The 16,772-nt window shown below is 43.9% G+C and overlaps 1 protein-coding gene across 2 annotated transcripts in view; it reads left to right on the top strand.

The window, feature by feature from the left end:
* Garem1 (GRB2 associated regulator of MAPK1 subtype 1) overlaps nucleotides 1–16,772 on the top strand; it is a 176,223-nt gene that overhangs the window by 34,028 nt on the left and 125,423 nt on the right. The window lies entirely within an intron of this gene.

Genomic DNA, 16,772 nt, shown 5'->3' with positions numbered 1-16,772 from the left:
CATGGTAGAAGAAGAGAAAAACTGACCCCCAAAAATTGTCATCTAATCTCCACATGTATACATGCACATGTGTGCAGGAGGGGAGTGCCTGTCATATGAGAGAGTGCCTGTGTATGTGTGTGTGCATACACACACATACACACACACACACACACACACACACACACACACACACACACTTTGTAAATCTCTACTCTTTGGCATCCCCTCAGGTATAGGTACATGAAGAATAAAGAAATTTCTCATGCTTGAGTTGATCAATTTCAAATCTAAAATGTCAAGTCAGAACCCAGCATTCTTCTTAAACTGTAATCTGACTTTTCTGTTTTTATTGAAAACTACAGTTCAGGGGAAACTAGCAATGTGAATAGGGCCATGCACTCCAGTACCTCTAAGAAGGAAGCAGATTAGAGTAACAGAAGCTGTGCCTGACATGAGCTGCCTCAGCCATTTCATTACTAGAGTAAAAACAGTGAGGCTTGCTGCAGCCAAGAACCTGGTTTTGAATGCTGTCACATTTTACAGTCTTAAGTTCTGACTGTCACTCTGAAGTTTCTTATCTTTTTTTCCTTTCCATTTTTTTTTTCACTCCTAAAGTTAGGGAGTATGGGTTCTCCAAATTTAAGCTGCAGATATGGCAATTGCAATTGTATCAAGCACAAATCATATCAAGACAAATCATTATTTTAACTATTATTGAATTCCCTATTTTCCCAGTCTGTGAACATGCTATGCCTCTTCACTTCTTTGCTTTTCTTTTACTTCTTCCCAGCATGTTTTCTGCACTTTTTGCTAAGTGTATACTCAACTATCTTTTAAGTATTATCAATGATATTATTGAAATTGGTGTCTGATTGTTCATTGCTAATATATAGAAATAGGATTGACTTTTAAGAATTACCTTGGTATTCTTTAGCCTTTATCCACCAAACCCTCCGATATGCAAGCCCCAGCCCCTTGCGCAACTTTTCATTCTTCCAAGCTTCCTTCTCTTAGCCCAGCTCCCGCTGCTGCCTCCTCTGGAGTGGATCTGCTGCTTGATAAAATCCCTCTTAGCTGTTCTTCATCTTAGAATGCCCAGGTTCAACTTCATTTTTCAAGGATGCTTTTGCAGGATGTAGACTTGCTGGTGGACACGTCTGTTTTCACAGTGTAGACAAGGCTCCTCTCTCTGGCCTGTATGATTTCTGATGAGAGCATCACTTGAGTCATGATTTCCCTGTAGGCAGCATGTCACCTTGATCAAGTTGCCCTCGGGTGTTGTCCCTCTGTGTGCAGTATTTGACTGTGGAATATCATTGCTTGGATTGCATTAAGCTGGCCTTTTCTACTTAGAGTTTTGACTCTGTCTTTTACTAGATTGCAGGCGTTTCTAGTCATTCCTCAATTTCTTTTACTACCCCACTATTTCTCCTGTCCTCGGCTGTGATAACACGAATGTCCTATCTGTTGATATTATCATACCTGAAGACTTGGGGTTTTTTTGTTGTTGTTGTTGTTGTTGTTGTTCTATTTTTTCCTGTTCATTTATCTTTAGATCTATTTGATTTTTCTTCTGTATCAGCTCTGAACTGTGTGTACTACACTGTAGACAATCTTGGTCCTTGTTAGTAGACTGTACTCTAAATCAGTTCTTGAACTGTCTTAGAAATTGCCTAGGGTCAGAACCCAGGGTTGTGTACACTTTATGGTAGCAGCTCTCTGATGTCTGATATCCTTGATATTCCTGACTTTCTAGAATTCTTTTTTCAGTTTTCAAGCTAAAATGTTAAAGATGTTCATTTTCCCTCTCTAATACACATTTTCCACAATTGCGTCCGCATCCACAGCCAAGCAAGAGGACAAGAGATAGCGCCACACACTGTCCCCTCCCCATGGAGGGAAGCAATATGCACCATCCCCTCCCCATCCCCATCCCCCACCCCCCCTCCCGCCCCCAGAGGGGAGCACTGGTCATTTGTCCTATGGTGTTGGAACCAAAGTTCCCTCCGTCAGGAGGATTATTACCCTTTGAAGTTTTGGGAACCTGGTCAGCTGTGAAGCCCCACCACCATCACACAGACCAACCTGCTGCTGTTGAATCTCAAGTGTCCTGGGAATGCCGCCTTCTGCGTTCTGTCCAGGCATTATGACTAGATGCCCTGGTACACAAGGCAGACTGTACTGGGTCCAGTCCTCACTCTCAATGATGGCTGCAAATGCCATGCTTTTCCTGAGCATCCTAAACATACTGAGACCCTTTGGCTTTCAGTATTTGCACATTCCATCAACTCTAGTAAACATAGACTTTTTGAACGTACTATTCCTGTGAGAACAAATAAAATAATCAAAATACAGCACTTTTTGTGTAAGTCTTTCTTGTTACCACTGCACCATCAAGTCAGGAACAATTCTCACTGTAACTGTTGTAGTCAGTTCCTTTCATCCGCTTTGGTGTCTTTGTGTAAACCATTCATTTGTAAGACAGAATCTTAAAGATTAAATTTAACATCTTCGGGACACCCAAAATATCAGCATGCCAGTTCTGTCTTCAATCCCTTTCTTATATGTGACAGAATGCAAAGTTGTCCTTCAGTGTCAACCATTTCTTTTGCTCACTGACTCCCTTGGACTCTGCAGAGCAGAGCTGTTTTCTGTTCTCAGGAAAGTTCTGGGGTACTAGCATAGGAGCAGCATTCTTGGTTGTGATTGGTAATTGTGTCATGAAATCTGATGTGTTATTTTCTTGATAAGTAAAAAGGACAAGCCTTTAAAAAATTCACGTGACAAGGATCGTGTTTCAGGATTCAGACGAAAACAGCAGAAACCGGGTTGTTGGCATGGCATGTCTTTGGTTTCATGTTACCGGACCGTCTAAGACAGAGCATCATATCCATTCTTTTTTGCTTCCATTCACTAAGCTGAATGTGCAGAGAGAGCTCAAGTGTTGGCTTCCTCTTGGTTATTGTTGTCTGCTGTCTTACAGGCGCAATGTAGGCCATGAGCAGCTCACATAAGAGCACACGCAGTTCTTCCGTAGCAGGAAGGAGTGAGCTGGAAAGAAAGGCCATTCACTTAGAATAAAGTTCACCACACTTGGATCACTGCTTTTCACTAGAGAAGTCAAGTGCCCTTGATCACCATAGATTAAAATTTTATCAAAGAACTAAGCCGGAAACATGGCCTATGAACTAAAACTGGCTGGCTCTCCTCACTTCCTGTCCTCACAGCATGAATTCACTTTCAGAAGTTGAAGTACCATGCTGTGGGATTCAAAAATCTCACGGCAGCATCCCGAGCTCAGGAGGGCCAACATCTGCTTTGAAGTGAAGGTGGCTGCAGCAGAAGCAGCACTTGCTTTGTTGGAAGTGGGTAGGCTTCGTTCCTAATGGCATTCCGAGACTGGCATCATTACCCAGGGTGCTGAAGTCATTTAAGAACTGTTGACATTGGTCTTCATGATACACAGAATCCCAAGAGGTCGGCCACTGGCTCCAAAACGATGAAAATTAGTTCTACACGGACTAGGAAATAAGGAGTAAATTTCCAGTAGCCAGCATGGAATGGTGTGATCTTTTACTAAGCTGATTATAACTAATATGAAAGAAGTCTGACAATGAAACGGCTTAAATAGCATTCCTTGTATATGTAGATGCACAAAGTGAAAGTGAGGCCAGGCCGCATATTGTCAACTCTAAACTGGCTAGCTTCCCTTCCTCCCCACCCCTATCACTAAGAACAGGAAAGTGTCCTCACCATCTTCACCTTAGAGTTGTGTTTGCTTCGTTCATCCATCCATTGAGTCAGCCATTTGTGTGCATGTTTAGGAGTCCTGTGTCCCATGATGCTCTTGTGGAGCTCAGGACAAGCTATAGCAGTTATTTCTCTCCTACCAACTGAGTCATTGGCCCAGCCTCCCATCTTCATTCCAAGGAGTCAATTCTGGGTAGGTGGAGGCAGTATTCAGAGACACATACAATATATTGTATTAAATGCTTCTCAAGACCGAAACATTTGCTAGGACCTTGGCAAACTGTGCAAAACAAACTTGGGCTGCTTCATCAGAAAAGGGAAAAATACAGAACTGCCTGGGAACCCAAGGGCACGGATGGAAGTGACAAAGACAGGACCGGCCTTTGATATTACATCAGGCTCTTATCATCTCTAAAACACAGGCTTGGGAATAAGCAATGGTGTTACCACAGGGAGGGAGGGAGGGAGGGAGGGAGAGAGGGGGGAGGGAGGGAGGGAGGAAGAGAGGGAAAGAAGGAAGGAGGGAAAGAGGGAGGGAGGGAAAGAGGAAGGGAGGGAGAGAGGGAGGGAGAGAGGGAAAGAAAGAAGGAGGGAGAGAGAGTGTGAAGAAGAGAAGGAAGGAGAAAAGGAAGAAAGGAGGGAGGGAAGGAAGGAAGGAGAGATGGAAAAAAGAAGTCTCAATGTTTCAGATAAGTTTGCAATTTCCTGTTGGCCTGGATTCCTGGCTGTCTTTGGCTTCCAGCATCTAGTGGTTGAACCCATCCAGAATGGGCTGGAAGTCTGAGGATGGCCAGAGTGTTCTCCTTTAGGGTCACAGATCCATTCCTGTGCCACCAGCTGTATCTGCGAAGCTGAGGTACCTTGTGTTCCAGGTTGTGGCTCAAGTCCCTCCTCTGGGATGAGAAGAGATAGGATGGTGGTGGGATTGAAGTACACAGGACTCTCCAAAAGCCATCCAGCTCACGTTCAAGTTCACCGCCTTATTTTAGTTAAAACCTTTCCTGACACGCTGCCTTCTGGAGCCTCACAAAATTCATCAAACTTGCAAGTTCATGTTTTCAACCATTTTCACTCTGAAGCAGCCAAACAGTTTTAATGGTTTTGTCCAGGTGTTTGTTGCTCTGTCCCTCAGAGATGGCAACATTTCCAATAGCTTTGTATATTTTAAAGCTGCGACTCTATTTCCCACTGTTCGGGTTATCATCATTGTTAGACCTCCGTACAGCACACTTCCACGTGTGGTCACGATCTTGCACACAATTACACTTAAACTGTGCTAGCCCTCTCCTCTCCTCATTCCTCCTGTTGCGTAGGAACTTTTCAGACCTAAAAGACTTTAATTTTCAATTTTACAAAGTATAGCTTTAATATATCCACAAATGATGTGGCATTTTTTTGAAAGGTCACATTTTTTATGGTTGGAAGGAAAACTGGAAATATTTATGAGTCATTTGAATTGTCTAAGTAAATTTAAGACCAGATTTTCTATCCAAGTGCAGATGCTTAAACTTAAATGCAGAGGACCATTTATCTGCATATGTCTGATTTTAATTTGGGAGATGTGACAGGATGTAATAATACAATCCCTTATTTCCAGACCATAGCCACAGTTCTGCGTTTCAGAACTGAGCTCTGGGCATCCACATCAAGTCAAATGAAGCAGGTGCCCTGGCTTTCTCTCCAGCTCAGTCATTCATTAACAGGGCAGTCTGGGGCTAGTTATTTCATCTCTTGGAACCGTAGTTTTTCCTCACATATTAACTTGGAGAAGGACTTTATATAACTGTTGACCTTTGAAAACAAGTTAAGCTCGTTCCTGAAAAACAATTAATTGCTGCATAGCATATGATTGCAACCATGTTTAGCGTTGGGGTAATGAGAATAATAACACATTTATGAGTCCACAGATGAAATTGGTATTAACCACTTGGGTGATAAACTGGTTGAGTGGATGAGACTGTGAGCACTCTAAGTAGAATTTAAAAGATAATTGCTATAGAATAAAGAATAGTAGTGATATATTTGGAGACATGAAGTAGAGAATGGAAATTGAAAAAATAAATCTAGGTATAGTATACAGAAGCAGAGTCAGAATCCAGAACTGCTGTCTTGCTGAGCATAACTCCGTGGTAGGACACTTGCTTCTAGTGTGTATGGATAGGTTCCTGCATTCAATCCCCAGTACCACCCAAATACAAAACCAGAAGTAACTATCTTATGTTTCTTTTGCCTTAGATCCTGGAACTTGTATTTTAATAATAATAATAATAATAATAATAATAATAAACTTGCTCTGTCTGTCGGTCAAGGCCTTTCACTTTTTCCTTGGACTTAAGAATTAAAGGGAAAATAGTAATGGTCCATGAAAGGTGATAGAAGTAATGAAAGAATGCTGCTAAGGCCCACAGGAGCCATGAATCATTAGTTCAAAGAGAAGCCAAAGGGACCACCCATAAAAGAGACTCCTGAGAAGGTGCTTGCTCACTGAGTGCTCACTCAGGAGAGCCTCTTGCAAAGAGAGAGGCATGGAGGCTTAAACTGACTGACATCTGAGTCCTGAGGTAGGCAGTGGGCTATTTGCATCACTGAGTGTTGACTTTCACCTGGCCACAAATCAGCGCTTGTTTTATCTCTCACTTCTCCTCCCCCCCCCCTTTTTTCTTCTTCTTGCTTTTGTGATATAGGATCTTCCCATGTAGTTCTGGGTGGCTCCCCTGGAACTTACTGTGTAGTCTGCTGTCCACAAGCGCACTGTAATCCTCCTCTCTCACTCTTGAGTGCTGGGATTGCACTTATAGGCTACCACGTCGCGGTTCTTTCATGTGCATTAATGTCTGCTTTTCTCCAATTCCCCACTTTCTGTCCTAAATCATAAGGTAGTGAAGAGCAGAAAATGAATTCTTTTGGCCATGAAACGAGAAGTTCTTTGACCTAGTGGTTTAGCAGACTATGGAGGCAGAGTTTCCCCTGAGAGTTTATGGATGGACTTAGAATCCCTGTTTACCTGAAAGAATAGCAAATTGCATTTGCAAACAGAATCACCTTCCTTAGGAAGTATGCACAGTTTCTTGGTTGGTAAGTCTCCAAATAAATGTGCTAAGAAATCGTGTTTCCTACCACCTACCGTATATGGGGGAGAAATTGATTTCTTAAACAAGCGCTGTTCAGTTAACAAGAGTTTAAAAGCTAACTTTATAGGAAATATACTCTGCACACTGGATGGAAGACACAACCGAGCAGTAACTAATCAATGTCTGCCAACCCTCTGGGGTAAAAATAGTGGCACAGGGAGCCGAGCGATCATGGAGTTGACCTTCACTCAGTCACAAACACTAAATTGAGAATGGTACAGAATTTTAAGTGCCTTTTTTCTTGGGCCTTGCTGTTGTGATCTTTCTTTAGAACTGCTCTGATATACCCTTCGGAAGGCTGGCCTCTGTGGACGTTTCCCGTGCCAAATTACAGCAGCGAACAAGGGCCTGTTCTGTTTGGTGACTGAGAATAGTGGCCCGTCAGTGCTGTTTGACAACATGCTGAAGTAAGAGAACGTTTGACAAAGGAAAGGGAGCAAAACGTTTGATGTTTACAAGGTCTGTTTATATGTACGTTGATAGCGTCAGAAAGTCTGTCCTTAAAGCTCGTCTTTAAAGACCCTACCAAACTCACTGTGGAAAGTGGATGCTTTCATCTGGTTCTTAATATATGCACTCTCTCAGTAGAGTTAGTTCTATTCTAGAATCCAGTCTTTCTCCTCTCTGGCTTGAAGTGTGTCAGATGTTGGTAAGTTGCTTTATGTTAACCAATCTCTCCCAGTCCTGACTGCACCCAGGGACACGCCCCTGGGTGTTTCCTTTCTTTTACCTTTGACTGGTATCCTAGTGTCTTATCTGAGGTCTAAGAATAAGTAACTCTGGGCTCCTTGAGATGCAGCCCATGAGAAAATTAAATTGTGCTCCTATATTCCTGTGGCAGTGCATATCCTGGCCTTACAAAGGGCAGAGGCATTTGGTGTTGAGAGGGGAAATAACTGTGAAATACTTTTGTACTCTATTTCAGTGTCACAAGGCAAGCATTTATCTTGCCTTTACTTCGTCATAGCTCTTTAGCATATGAAAAGCCTCCTGTGGGGTGTTGAAAGCTGCTTCTATTTTTTCATGGACAGTCTGCAATATATAGTCAGGTGCCAAATAGGAAACAATACAGAGTAGAAACCTACTCTAACTTGGGGTAGGGGGAATTCCTTGAGTTAGAGGTCTTCCTGTGTCTCCTTTGGATAAAAGATAAGCTTTAGATGATGCTCCTTGTACCTGAGATGCTCTGAACTTTCCCAACACACGGTACACTTCTGTCTGTGCGGTACACTGTGTCTCTAAGTATGTAAGCAGCATTCATGTCACACTGCGGTGATGACTTGTGATTGCACACACTGATAACAGAGACTGAGGGAAAGGCGAATTGATACACATTCAAAATCCACAAACCCTCCTTTGGCACTGATGGAACTCTCTTGAGCAAGATAAATGCTGAAGTCAGAAAAAGAGGAAAGCGGGACAGTCATCACCTAGTGGTTAGTCTACCACTGAAGGGCAAGCGCAGGGTAAGCTAGTGTCTGTCTTACACTTCATTTCCTCACAGGCCAGCACCTATGTGGCATTTATGATTTATTCAACACATTTGCCATCCTTGGTCCTTAATCCCCAGGGCAGATAATGAAAGAGTACTCTCACATGTCTGTTAGGAGACCCCATCCTGGACCTCCTGAGTAACTAGGAGCACACACTCAAGGTCAGGCTAGGCCTTCCACTCAGCAGGAAGACCAGCCCCTGTCCTTGCTTGGGCTTTACCTCTAACAGCTTTAAGAGCTGCAGTTTAAATGAACTATGTAGATGTATGTGTAATCTGAGCACCTCGAAGTCAATTCTCCAAGGAGGGGGAGGGGGTGGAAGGAGGGGGAGTGGGGGGGAGGGGGGAGGGCGGGGCATGCGGAGTGGGGGAGTGGCTTAGGCTGCACCTGAGAAGCAGGAAGCTGAGTTCTGGTCTTGCTGGTGTCACAAATCAGAGAAGTTTGCGAACATTTGCTCAATTATCACACAAAAATTCTCTGAATCCATATTTAATTGCTACTGTTCCTCTCAAATTTGTTGCTTAGAAAAAAGTCAGCATTGTATGATCAGCCTAGATGTTTGTTTCTTCCAGCTTGTCACAAGCCAGAAACTCATAACCATTTTAATGTGTAGCAACAAAACCCTTTATAACGGCTCCTGGCAAAACTTTCTCCCACCAAATTCTATTCTGTGTCATACCAGGTAACAGGAAGCTCTGCTCCTGTACTTAAGGGATGAAAAACAGTGCCTAGAAAGCAGATAGACATATAGTAAATGTTGATACCAGGCACTTGGGCTGCTGAGACTTATGTTCTCAGCTTAGTGTGGACGTCAGGCCCCCAAATATGAGTTGCTACTGCAGTTAGAAGGACTCTGGGGAATGGCGCTTGCCAAGAAAAGGAAATGGTCCCACCTGTAGGATCGAAGGGCTTGTACCTGCCAGGGCCTCACGAGATATTTTCATACTTAATCCTTTGAAATGTTTGAGGACCAGGTTTCATTCGTGTGTGTGTGTGTGTGTGTGTGTGTGTGTGTGTGTGTGTGTGTGTGTGTATGTTACTCCCATTTTATTCAGAACTGGAAATGACAGATAATAAACTATGTTTTCACTGGAGATTGAAGCCAGTTAAAATCTATTTGCTTAGCATAGTTTCCAGGAGCACTAGCCTTCCACAGCCCAGGCGAGGCCCTGCACTGTGCTCATCCAAAAGCCAGCTTCTCTCTTCTCCCTGCTGGTCACTGTTGTCACCAAGTAAAGCAAAGGTGAGAGGAGTGTCAGCTACCCTCAGCTCTGTGTCTCCATGCTAGTGCTTTGCACCTCCCGCCTTGATCTCTTCACCAGCAAGAAAGACCACTTCCGGCGAAGAAGAGCGTGCTCAAGACCCATCAGGCTTCTCTGTCCATGCTGCTGTTACAGTCAAGTCAGACTGGGACTGACTTGCAGCCAGCTTCTCTTCATAACAACAAGCTCCTAGCCTTTAGCCAGCTTCACACTGACCTTTCCATCAGCAGGAATTAGCTTGGACCTGGTGTGGGAGTGGCCTAGGAGTGGCCTAGGGCCTTTGGAAGAAGATAAGGAAGCTCAGATCCCCCATAGAGCTCAGAGAGGAGAACCTGGAATTTCTTGCTTGGCAGATCAAAGACTTCTCAGGCCATAGCATTACCTTGAGAAGTACCACTCCTCATCAGCTAGCATGGCTGGGGAGGGGGAGGGGGTAGGGGAGGGTAGAGGGTGGGGGGGAGGCTTTACTAGCCTTTGCCAGTGTCTGTTCTCTCAGTCTAGCTAGCTTCTAGACCCTTACCATGGCTGGAGGTGGGTCATGGGGGCATTTCATACTGCACCTCATAGAGTTAGGACAATTTTATCCTGAAGAGAGAAAAGACATGATCAAAGCTTTGTAAGCAGGGTAATAATAACACACCAACCTGCATGTAGAAGATTCCAGGAGCAGTGAAATGGTTGGAAGGTAGGGAAATGTCAAGAGCAAAGACAAGGACAAGGGATGGGAGGTGAGACGTAGTAAGAATAAAGATAAGTTATGCTGGCTTAAACTGCCTGTGCCTTTGTGTATACAAACCATGTGAAACACAAACCTGTGGGCCCTGTATTCTGAGCATCTGCATTCTATAGGGGAATAAACTGAAGCCCAGAGTGTGATGTTTCTTACTGACGTGAACAGGTTTGACATGTGTGTAGCTTTAAATACACTTGCTGACAAAACAGCCAATGGTGTCATTAATGGGGACCCAGGAGTTCTTTGATGAATAATCCCTTAGGATGACCCTGGGTACAGTTGTACTGTATACTTTTTTGTATATCTCCTCAGAAGTATTTGTAAGAATTTCTCTTAAATGGGTAGAATGAGTGTATAGCTCAAAATGTTGGCCTAGCATGCCTAAGGCTTTGGGTTCTCCCTCCCTCCCTCCCTCCCCCCCACCTCTCTCTCTTTCTCTCTCTCTCTCTGTGTGTGTGTGTGTGTGTGTGTGTAGTAAAATGAATGTTGGAAAGGAAACTGCAACTTCAGCCTCAGCCTCAGTGTGTGCAAATGGGAACAGTTTAAGAAGCCCCATGGTAGTAAGACTGTCATAGAGACAGCTGCACATCACATCACAAAACATTCATGTTTATGAAGCCAATTCAGTTTTGTATGGCCCTCCTATGTCCAGCTTTAGATGGTACCCTTCACTAGTTAAGTGGAAATAGAGAGGATGCACACATGGATTTGCTTGTGTGCGGGTGCATGCACATGCCTGTATAACCTACCTTGGATATTGTATGTGTGTGCTGAGGTGTGCATGTATGTGTGTGGAAACCACTGGCTGACAGGAGTCTTCCTCAGTCATTCTTTGACTTAAGGTCTCTTAATAGAACCCAGAACTCATCAATATGGCTAGCCAGCCTGTCTCTGCCTCCTGAGTTCTGGAAATACAGATAGGCCCCCATGCCCACATGGCTTTTCTGTGGTTTCTAAGAATTGGCACTAGGATGAGCCATCCCTCCAGCCCCTACAATTGTTTTTCAGACAGACCTCTCTTTAGGGTGGAGCTTGCTAAATTTGCTGGTCTGGCTGGCCAGCGTGCCCCAGGAATACCCTATCTCTGCCTCCCCAGTGTTGGGGTTACAAACACATGCAACTTTTCACAGCTAAAACGTAGTCCCCTGGGGTTGACCTCAGCTACTCATGCTTGCCCGATCAAGCACTGTACGGAGCCGTCTTCCCAACCACTGAAAGAGTTCTTCATGCTCTTCCTCACCCAGAAGGTGTATGGTGTGGTGATAGGTGAATGCCACTAGTAGACATCTGTACCCTTCCCCCAGGGTGGTGGTGAAGAGTCTAGACTCTAGACTCCAAGGAATAGTTAGTTCCTCGAAGTAGGTCAGGTATTTGATAGAACCAAAAGACAGAGGTGTGTGCACATTGACAGTGTTCATTTCCACCAATGTCAGTGCCTGGCACTTTGAGCATTTAAACATCCTCTGAGCCCAGCATTCTCCCCTTTCCCCGACCCCAGGCACTGCTCCTGTGTCTTCCTTCTTCCTGCCTGGGCTTGAAAGCTAGAGCCCAAAGCAAAGCAAAGCAAGGAAGTCTTGTGGCCTAAACATAGTATGCACAGTAGTAATTCACCAACTGTTTAGAGCTTTGACAGTTATGCACAATTAGCTTTTAAAAAGCCAAGTGAAATGGCTGAAAATCACTTCAGGTTTTATTCTTAAGCATAAACTAATTGGTTTTGGCTGCACTCATGTCTCAATTAGATTTATCTGATGTCAGGATTGTGTCTGTCTCCAGAGTTGGAGTGAGGCACGTCCTGTTGGCCTGGTTGCAATGCTAATGAAGCTGTCACCCTCATTTTTCCTCTCACCTCAGGCAAAGGAGTGAAGTTCTCAGATCATCATGACTCAAAGCATTAATTGATTTTGATTAATTTGTATGCTTGGAGTCACTTTGAAAATCACCTTGTAAACATAAAGTTGTGCGCATAATACTCAAGTTAAATTCTGCATCTGCCATGAAAACTAGCTTCCCTCATGAATTAGCATCCGTGGTAGGCAGATTTCTCAGATGGTCCCTTGTTCTTTGTCCTTTCGTATGATAGCACTATGTTATTACATATAACATATACTCTGTGTGTGTGTGTGTGTGTGTGTGTGTGTGTGTGTATGTCAAATGGGATTGCATAGATATAATTAGGATCATTAATTAATTTACTCTAAAGTAAGTAGTGTCTCCCAGCCTTTTGTTTTATTTTAAGTTAAGGAGTGTCATAGTTTGGGCTGGTATAATAAAATGTCATAGACTAGGTGGCTTATGTTAGTGGGAACTCACATCTCATTGTTCTGGAGACTGGGAATCTGAAAGCAGGCCACCAGTATGGCAGGGCAGGGCAGGAAGGCCTCTCATTGCAGTTTGCTGACCTCTCTTTGAATCCTCAGGTGGTACAAAAAGAACAAGAGAGCTTTCTGGGGCTCCTTTTATAAAGATATTCATCTTATTTCTGAAGGCTCCATTTTATTGCATGACTGTCTCCTCTAGGAGAGCACAGACACCCAGTGCACTGAGGGACGGCTAGGCCAAGTGGGCTGGCCTGGTCAAATGCCCTTTCAAAATCAGGCTGTTCTTTCTCTAGCAGGTCACAGACAGGAAGTCAGAGATATTGGGAGCATGAGAGGGCTTTGGTGTGAGACAGTTGGGTGTCCTGCTGAGATGGGGAGAGGGCTGCAGACAAGGCCTTGAGACTGGCCTTTGGCTGGGGAGCAATCTCTGACCTGTAGCCAGAAAACAGGGATGTCAGCCCTACAGATCCAGATGAGAATGTAGCCAGCCAACACAGTCTCATCCTGATCGATTTACCTGTGCTTGGCTCTCTAAGTGTCCCTATGTCCACTGCTCTTCCAGTCAGCCTTTTGTCTCCCTGACAGAATGCCTGAGCAAACAACTTAAAAGAGGAAAGGCTTGTTTGGGTGCATGATTTCAATCAGGTGACAGTAGGGACGTATGGCCAAGGAGGATGCTCACCTCATGATGGCCAGGGAGCAGAGAGAGACCACAGGAAGAAGCAAAGGGCACCATAGTACCTTCCGTCTAGTGTCCGCCTCCATGTAGGCCATTCAGCTATGCACTCATCGAGAGGTTAATGTAGCATGAAGTTAGCACACTCATGGCCCAGCCACCCCTCGCTAGCACCACCAGCTGGGGACCAAGCCGTCACCTCACAATGTCATTTTTTGAGACTCATGTAACAGCCAAACCATAACAGTGGCTTGGTTTTGAGCAAAATTAGAATATTCTTGGACAAGATAACAAAGGAGCTCAGTGAGGTTTGGTGGGGTGGGGTGGCACCAGCACATTTACTGAGCCTGAAGCCATCTCTTCATAGTTGCCCATGTCTGAGAAATCTTTTTAAACTTTGTAAGTAGCAACTTCTATCCATAATTGCTGACATACTTTCAATTATTCGAACAGACTTTTTTTTTTAAAAGGCATATGTGTACCAGGGTACTTAAGCACCCCACAGTGTGTCTTGCCTCACCTCAAGCCAGTTAGTCTGTGTTTCAGATCGGAAGTTCAGAAAGTCACCCTTTAGGACTAAGTGTCAAAATTACTTTTTCCTTGGTACCTTTGACCACAGAAAATTGTATTGATAATTTACAAGCAATAAAGTCGGTTAGGAAATATAACTAACCATAGTACTAACTCAGTTGGCATTGTCCAGTCATATAATGTAATACTTGTAAATTTAAAAATCCTTTGTTTGTTACTGTATTGTACATGATATACAGGGACGTGCACGTCTCATCACATGAAAGCCATGTCAGAGACCAGTATTGTGGAGTTGATTCTCCTTATGCCTCCACATGTGTTTCGGGCATCACACTGAGCTTGCTAGCCTTGCACAGCACATGCCTTTCATACCATTACCCACCAAACGATCCCACAGCTTTGTTTTTGGCGTCCCTGTTGCCTAGTTTTGGTTTTGGATATTTATAAAGAAATCTTGTTGTTCCTGTTTCATTTTCCGGTTGTGCTTTGAGAAGTGGCACCTCACCTGGGAATGCCACGTACTTCTTGTCTCCCTTTACTTCCTTGTGACCTTTGTCTGTCTATAAAGTTTGATGTGACTTTTAAAGTGTTTGCCTGTTTCCCTGGTTTAGTAGATGGTGCTCTTTGCATTTCAGTTTGTCAGCTGTGTGTATGTGGCAGCCCCACGTGTAGAGTGTCATAAAGCTGCTGTCAGCAAGAGCAGTACAGCCGGAAATGAAACTCTTCCTCTGCTACATGGCATCTACATTATAATAAAAATAAATAAATAAAAATTTCAAAAAATTTTTTAAAAAATTAAAATTCATTAGATTTGTGCATTGATACTGGAAGTATTAACTTCAACATCGACCTATGTTTCTTTAAATATGTGTGAGGCTTTGCTTCTTTATATTTTGTTTGGTTTGGTTTCTAATGCTGGGTTTTGGTTTTCAAAATGTGAGCAACTTTTTTTTTTTAGACCTGGCTGTCCTAGACTCGCTTTGTAGACCAGGCTGGCCTCAAACTCACAGTGACCCACCTGCCTCTGCCTCCCAAGTGCTGGGATTATAGGCATGCGCCACTGTGGCCAGCTCATGAGCAACATTTTAAAGCTGTCAAATATGTAGTTTAAACATTTTCATAAGACTGTTCCTCTCATGTAAGTTCTATGTGGTGAGCTTTATATTAAAATTTTATTCATTCGTGTCTCAAGTTATTTGTCAAGTAATGAAGTTCAAGAGACATTTAGCCAAAGTTGAAACAAAACAACATTAGAAATCTCTGAAATTTAAGCTGTGACTCAATTTATCCATTTGAAATGAAATTGTTAGGGGGCTAGGGATATGGTTCCATCAGTTAAGTACCTGCCTGGAAAGTATGTGGACCTCAGTCTGAGCCCAGAACACATATAAAAACTGAGCACAGGTATAGTCTGTAACCCCCGGGTGGGGGGTGGGGGTGAGAGAGTGGGGGCCCCTGGGGTCACTGGCCAGCTAGCTAGTTTGCCAACCGGTGAGCTCCAGGTTCAGTAAGTGGAGAGGAATCAAGGACAACACCTAGTGCCAACCTTTGTCCCCCATACACAAGGGCACACACATGTGCACACTACAATTGTTGGGTTTTTACACTGGTAGCAGTGCTCTTTCTGAGTGGACAAGGACTCCCCAGAATGTACTGAGCCAGTCATTGGGGAGGGGGCTGAGAAAGAAAATATCACCAATCTTCCTGGAGCCTCCTGTCCACGGAGTGCTAGACTGGGACTCGCATCTTTGCTATTATTCAGTCATGCCGGCCTCCTTAGCACGGCTCCGAGAAGGTAAGGCATTGCCCACAGTCACGTATTAATAACAAAGCTATAATTTTGGACTGGAGAGACGGTTCAACAAGAATGGGAGGCTCTCTCGGTTCTCTTGTTCTGTTGAGAGACGTTGCCTCCGTCAATAAGGAGAGCAATGGAGGAAGAGTCTCACATCAGCCCAGGACTTCCACATGAACATGCACACACGCATACACGCTTGGACTCACGTGTGCCCTCAGACATGCTTATGTATGTGCACCACACTCACAGACACATAGAAAGCAAATAACAGTCACTTAAGCTCAAGCTATCTGTAAAAGCCCCTGCTTATTTCTGAGATGCCTCCCATGTACCACGTGGAGTCATCATATTTTCATAATTATCAGAGTTGGAGGGAAAAACTCTAGGAATGTGCCTGGCGATTTTGGCCTTTGATGCCTGTGGAGTGTGGGGTGACACCTGCCTATACTTGTGGGTCTCAGTTTCTGTGTACCATTTGTGGTGTGAGCATCTTCTTACACTGCTATAGAGCAGTGGTTCTCAACCTTCCTAATGCTGCAACCTTTTACTAATATTCTTCATGTTGTGGTGACCTCCAACCATAAAATTATTTTCATTGCCATTTCATAACTGTAATTTTGCTACTATTATCAATCATAGTAGAAATACTTGAAATGCACGCTAGCTGATATGTTACTCCTGTGAAAGGGTTGTTTGACCACCCTAAAGGGATCGCGGCCCACATGTTGAAAGCCCCTGTTATAGATGCAGACCATTTAAACTGAAAGCGTGATCTTACTGATAGTATCTAACCCAAGGTGGACGAGGTGGCAGAGTGGGCCTATCAGGCTTCCTGAAGCAGTTCTGGCTGTGCTGTAGTGTGGTGGACTTTTCATCAAATACCTTTCTCCTGGGAATCTGAGCCTTTCCCCAGAGTATCCCATACTACTCACTGCGCACTATGCTGGCTCATGGTTTTAAGTGTTGTAGAAATATGAGACTCACACCTGCTTACCTGCTGTTTTCTAAAACTTCCTTTCTGTAGAATTCTTATCTTTAAAACATTAGCACAGCTTGCTATTTTAGAGTATAGAGTCTGGGGTTTGACTTAAGTAG

The sequence above is a fragment of the Acomys russatus genome, chromosome 20 (genome assembly GCF_903995435.1).
Source record: "Acomys russatus chromosome 20, mAcoRus1.1, whole genome shotgun sequence".
NCBI lineage: Eukaryota > Metazoa > Chordata > Mammalia > Rodentia > Muridae > Acomys > Acomys russatus.
The sequence above is the reverse complement of the archived record's forward strand: the minus strand, read 5'-3'. Positions and strand labels throughout refer to the sequence as shown.